The sequence below is a fragment of the Sinocyclocheilus anshuiensis genome, unplaced genomic scaffold (assembly GCF_001515605.1).
Source record: "Sinocyclocheilus anshuiensis isolate Anshui unplaced genomic scaffold, SAMN03320099.WGS_v1.1 scaffold42, whole genome shotgun sequence".
In the NCBI taxonomy this organism is placed as follows: domain Eukaryota; kingdom Metazoa; phylum Chordata; class Actinopteri; order Cypriniformes; family Cyprinidae; genus Sinocyclocheilus; species Sinocyclocheilus anshuiensis.
Window position 1 is genome coordinate 1,119,849 of NW_015546057.1, and position 5,898 is coordinate 1,125,746.

The 5,898-nt window shown below is 48.0% G+C and overlaps 1 non-coding gene across 1 annotated transcript; it reads left to right on the forward strand.

The window, feature by feature from the left end:
• The first annotated feature begins 3,612 nt into the window (after positions 1–3,612).
• trnap-ugg (transfer RNA proline (anticodon UGG)) lies at positions 3,613–3,684 on the forward strand. The gene has a single exon. It is a non-coding gene; the product is annotated as a tRNA-Pro (tRNA).
• Positions 3,685–5,898: the final 2,214 nt, after the last annotated feature.

The window sequence follows — 5,898 nt, forward strand, 5'->3', positions numbered from 1 at the left end:
CAAATCGAAACTACAGTTCGCACTTAAACGCAGGAAGGGAGCAATTAAATTACACGCGCTCCTTCTTTGCCGAGGACAATTATTATAATTACCAGAAAGTACAATCAAAAATACAAACAAAAATATAATGTAGAAATAGGCAGAAAACGAAATATTCCTTTCTAGCAGAAAGTAATAATTCAAACAGCAGATCTACAAACAAGCATTCTTGCGGCATGAAAAAAAAAAATCAAAGGTTAGGCGCTGCTGCTGGCGAGCCTGTAAGTGGTTTAGTCTTTGCGTCCCTGTGAGCAGCAGCTGCTCCTGTCAAGGTTCCATGGTGTGGTGGTTAGCGCTCTGATTTTTGAATCCAGTGATCCCTGTTTTGCCACCAATTTGCACGGGACCCGGTCCGAAAAACTTTTTGGCAGCAGTGAGCCCCAAACGCTCCGTGGAGTGTAGTCTGTCTCTTTAGAGAAGTGCAAGTAAAGTGCAGGTCCCAGCTTGGAGAATGCGGGGATCTATCCCACTACCTCTCGCATGCTAAGCAAGCGCTCTACCATTTGAGCTAATTCCCCTGACCGTGGTGCAGTGATTTCCATCGCTCCAAAAGATGCCTACGAAGAGCGACTGCTATTATAACGGGCTTGACGAAAAGAGGCCATCTCTCCTCTGTATTGGCACCTTTGCACTGGCTGCCATTTAGTTGTAAAATTAACAGAGAGATTGTGCTTTTGCTTTTAAGACCCACTTGGTCTTGTTACCGCAGTATGTATGTGTGTGGATTCCTGTATTACGTAGGCGACCTTTGGATCACTCAGGTCGTGCAGCCAAATGCTCCCCTCTGTTTCCAACACTGGCTTTCTCGGCTAGATGTTAGCACAGGCAGGCTCGTTGGTCTAGGGGTATGATTTTCGCTTTGGGTGTGTGAGGTCCCAGGTTCAAATCCCAGATGAGCCCTTGGTGAGGCTTAGCCCTGAAGCGATGTTGTCTCTTTAGGGTCACAAGCAATTATGAAGTTTATGATAAATCGGGCATAAGTCCAGAAAAAGCCAAGCCGGTTAGCCCAGTTGGTTATAGCGTGGGGCTAATAACAGCAAGGTTGTGGGTTTGATACCTGTGTGGCCAGCTGCTTTTGCTCTCTGGGAGCTCATCTCTCCTCTTCCGGCAATGTGACGGTTGGTCTCACAGAAATACCCACTGGCTTAACTTTTTGTGGTAGAGGCCAAAATAGCTCAGTTGGGAGAGTGTTAGACTGAATATCTAAAGGTCCCTGTGTTTTGGCAGATGCCACCTGTCTTTTCCTTTTGTTCGAGGGGGCCAATGACCAAAATTCACTGGGTTCCAACCCCTCTGTCTAACTGCTTCCCCACCACCACAGCGCTATCTGCCTCCCAGACGGCCACCAACAAAGCCTTGTTGGTTCCATGGTGTATTGATTAGCACTCTGGACTTTGAATACTGCGTTCCGAGTTCAAATGTTGGTAGAACTTCCGTGCTTCCTCGCGGCAGGAAAAAAAAAAAAAGCAAACGTTAGGCGCTGCTGCTGGCGAGCCTGTAAGTGGTTTAGTCTTTGCGACCCTGTGAGCAGCAGCTGTTCCTGTCAAGGTTCCGTGGTGTGGTGGTTAGCGCTCTGGACTTTGAATCTAGTCATCCCTGTTTTGCCACCAATTTGCGCGGGACCCGGTCCGAAAAACTTTTTGGCAGCAGTGAGCCCCAAAAGCTCACATAAGGAGTGTACTCTCTCTCTTTAGGGAAATGAGAGTAAAGGGCAGGTCCCAGCTTGGAGAATGCAGGCATCGATCCCACTACCTCTCGCATGCTAAGCAAGCGCTCTACCATTTGAGCTAATTCCCCTGACCGTGGTGCAGTGACGTCCATCGCTCCAAAAGACGCCTACGAAGAGCGACTGCTATTATAACGGGCTTGACGAAAAGAGGCCATCTCTCCTCTGTATTGGCACCTTTGCACTGGCTGCCATTTAGTTGTAAAATTAACAGAGAGATTGTGCTTTTGCTTTTAAGACCCACTTGGTCTTGTTACCGCAGTATGTATGTGTGTGGATTCCTGTATTACATAGGCGACCTTTGAATCACTCAGGTCGTGCAGCCAAATACTCCCCTCTGTTTCCAACACTGGCTTAAAGTCTACGGGACATCTGACCGTTTCAGCTGTCCTTCCTAAGACCCTCTACATGTTAGGTCCAGCCCCATTTTTAAATCAATTCAGAGGCCAACTTTCATTTGTTTGCCTTTGACACTGTCTCGAGGTGTTTGATTACTTCGATCTTAGTTCATGTTCCTGCTTTTGTTGTTGCCCTAGTGTTCTTTTTTTTCTCGGCTAGACGTTAGCACTGCCAGGCTCGTTGGTCTAGAGGTATGATTCTCGCTTCGGGTGTGAGAGGGCCCGGGTTCAAATCCTGGAATAGCCCATAGTGAGATTCGGAACTTAAGTGCCCTTCATAGGCAACCTTTGGATCACTCAGGTCGTGCAGCCAAATACTCCCCTCTGTTTCCAACACTGGCTTAAAGTCTACGGGACATCTGACCGTTTCAGCTGTCCTTCCTAAGACCCTCTACATGTTAGGTCCAGCCCCATTTTTAAATCCATTCAGAGGCCAACTTTCATTTGTTTGCCTTTGACACTGTCTCGAGGTGTTTGATTACTTCGATCTTAGTTCATGTTCCTGCTTTTGTTGTTGCCCTAGTGTTCTTTTTTTTTCTCGGCTAGTCGTTAGCACGGGCAGGCTCGTTGGTCTAGGGGCATGATTCTCACTTCGGCTGGGAGAAGACCCGGGTTCAAATCCCGGACCAAGCCCTTGGTGAGGCTTATCCCTGAAGCTATTTTGTCTCTTTAGGGCCACAAGCAATTACGAAGTTTTTGATCAATCGGGCATAAGTTCAGAAAAATCCAGGCCAGTTAGCCCAGTTGGTTATAGCGTGGGGCTAATAACACCAAGGTGGTGGGTTCGATACCTGTATGGGCCAGCTGCTTTTGCTCTCTGGGAGCTCATCTCTCCTCTTCCGGCAATGTGACGGTTGGTCTCACAGAAATACCCACTGGCTTAACTTTTTGTGGTAGAGGCCGAAATAGCTCAGTTGGGAGAATGTTAGACTGACTATCTAAAGGTCCCTGGGTTTTGGCAGATGTCTCCTGTCTTTTCCTTTTGTTCGAGAGGGCCACTCACCAAAATTCACTGGATTCCAAGCCCTCTGTCTAACTGCTTCCCCACAGCCACAGCGCTATCTGCCTCCCAGACGGCCACCAACAAGCCCTGTTGGTTCCGTGGTGTAATGGTTAGCACTCTGGACTTTGAATAATGCGTTCCGAGTTCAAATGTTGGTAGTACCTCCGTGCTTCCTTGCGGCAGGAAAAAAAAAAAAGCAAACATTAGGTGCTGCTGCTGGCGAGCCTGTAAGTGGTTTAGTCTTTGCGACCCTGTGAGCGTTAGTCGGATGCTAACAGCTAGCAGTTGAGGTAAAGGGCTTAGCTTAAGAGTTAGCGTTGGTTACACGCAGTTCTTTGATTACACACAGGTCTGTGAAGTGGGTGCTGTTGTCAGATTATTCATGTTCCTGCTTTTGTTGTTGCCCTAGTGTTCTTTTTTTTCTTGGCTAGACATTAACACTGCCAGGCTCGTTAGTCTAGGGGTATGATTCTCGCTTTGGGTGTGAGTGGTCCCGGGTTCAAATCCCGGACGAGCCCTTTGTGAGGCTTAGCCCTGAAGCTATTTTGTCTCTTTAGGGCCACAAGCAATTACGAAGTTTTTGATCAATCGGGCATAAGTTCAGAAAAATCCAGGCCAGTTAGCCCAGTTGGTTATAGCGTGGGGCTAATAACACCAAGGTGGTGGGTTCGATACCTGTATGGGCCAGCTGCTTTTGCTCTCTGGGAGCTCATCTCTCCTCTTCCGGCAATGTGACGGTTGGTCTCACAGAAATACCCACTGGCTTAACTTTTTGTGGTAGAGGCCAAAATAGCTCAGTTGGGAGAGTGTTAGACTGAATATCTAAAGGTACCTGGGTTTTGACAGATGTCTCCTGTCTTTTCCTTTTGTTCGAGGGGGCCACTGACCAAAATTCACTGGGATCCAACCTCTCTGTCTAACTGCTTCCCCACAGCCACAGCGCTATCTGCCTCCCAGACGGCCACCAACAAGTCCTTGTTGGTTCCATGGTGTAATGGTTAGCACTCTGGACTTTGAATAATGCATTCCGAGTTCAAATGTTGGTAGTACCTCCGTGTTTCCTTGCGGCAGGAAACAAAATAAAAAAGCAAACGTTAGGTGCTGCTGCTGGCGAGCCTGTAAGTGGTTCAGTCTTTTCGACCCTGTGAGCAGCAGCTGCTATTGTCAAGGTTCCATGGTGTGGTGGTTAGCGCTCTGGACTTTGAATCCAATCATCCCTGTTTTTCCACCAATTTGCGCGGTACCCGGTACGAAAAACTTTTTGGCAGCAGTGAGCCCCAATAGCTCACATAAGGAGGGTCAACGCGCAGTCTGTCTCTTTAGGGAAGTGAGAGTAATGAGCAGGTCCTAGCTTGGAGAATGCGGGCATCGATCCCTCTACCTCTCACATGCTAAGCAAGCACTCTACCATTTGAGCTAATTCCCCTGACCTTGGTGCAGTGACGTCCATCGCTCCAAAAGACGCCAACGAAGAGAGACTGCTATTATCACGGCCTTGACGAAAAGAGGCCATCTCTCCTCTGTATTGGCACCTTTGCACTGGCTGCCATTTAGTTGTAAAATTAACAGAGAGATTGTGCTTTTGCTTTTAAGACCCACTTGGTCTTGTTACCGCAGTATGTATGTGTGTGGGTTAGACTGAATATCTAAAGGTACCTGGGTTTTGACAGATGTCTCCTGTCTTTTCCTTTTGTTCGAGGGGGCCACTGACCAAAATTCACTGGGATCCAACCTCTCTGTCTAACTGCTTCCCCACAGCCACAGCGCTATCTGCCTCCCAGACGGCCACCAACAAGTCCTTGTTGGTTCCATGGTGTAATGGTTAGCACTCTGGACTTTGAATAATGCATTCCGAGTTCAAATGTTGGTAGTACCTCCGTGTTTCCTTGCGGCAGGAAACAAAATAAAAAAGCAAACGTTAGGTGCTGCTGCTGGCGAGCCTGTAAGTGGTTCAGTCTTTTCGACCCTGTGAGCAGCAGCTGCTATTGTCAAGGTTCCATGGTGTGGTGGTTAGCGCTCTGGACTTTGAATCCAATCATCCCTGTTTTTCCACCAATTTGCGCGGTACCCGGTACGAAAAACTTTTTGGCAGCAGTGAGCCCCAATAGCTCACATAAGGAGGGTCAACGCGCAGTCTGTCTCTTTAGGGAAGTGAGAGTAATGAGCAGGTCCTAGCTTGGAGAATGCGGGCATCGATCCCTCTACCTCTCACATGCTAAGCAAGCACTCTACCATTTGAGCTAATTCCCCTGACCGTGGTGCAGTGACGTCCCTTATCCCTGAAGGTATTTTGTCTCTTTAAGGCCACAAGGAATTATTAAGTTTTTGATCAATCGGGCATAAGTCCAGAAAAAGCCAGGCCGGTTAGCCCAGTTGGTTATAACGTGGAGCTAATAACAGCAAGGTCGTGGATTCGATACCTGTATGGGCTAGCTGCTTTTGCTCTCTGGGAGCTCATCTCTCCTCTTCTGCCAATGTGACGGTTGGTCTCACAGAAATACCCACTGGCTTAACTTTTTGCGGTAGAGGCCGAAATAGCTCAGTTGGGAGAGTGTTAGACTGAATATCTAAAGGTACCTGGGTTTTGACAGATGTCTCCTGTCTTTTCCTTTTGTTCGAGGGGGCCACTGACCAAAATTCACTGGGATCCAACCTCTCTGTCTAACTGCTTCCCCACAGCCACAGCGCTACCTGTCTCTCAGTTGTAATGGTGTAGTTCCATGGTGTAATGG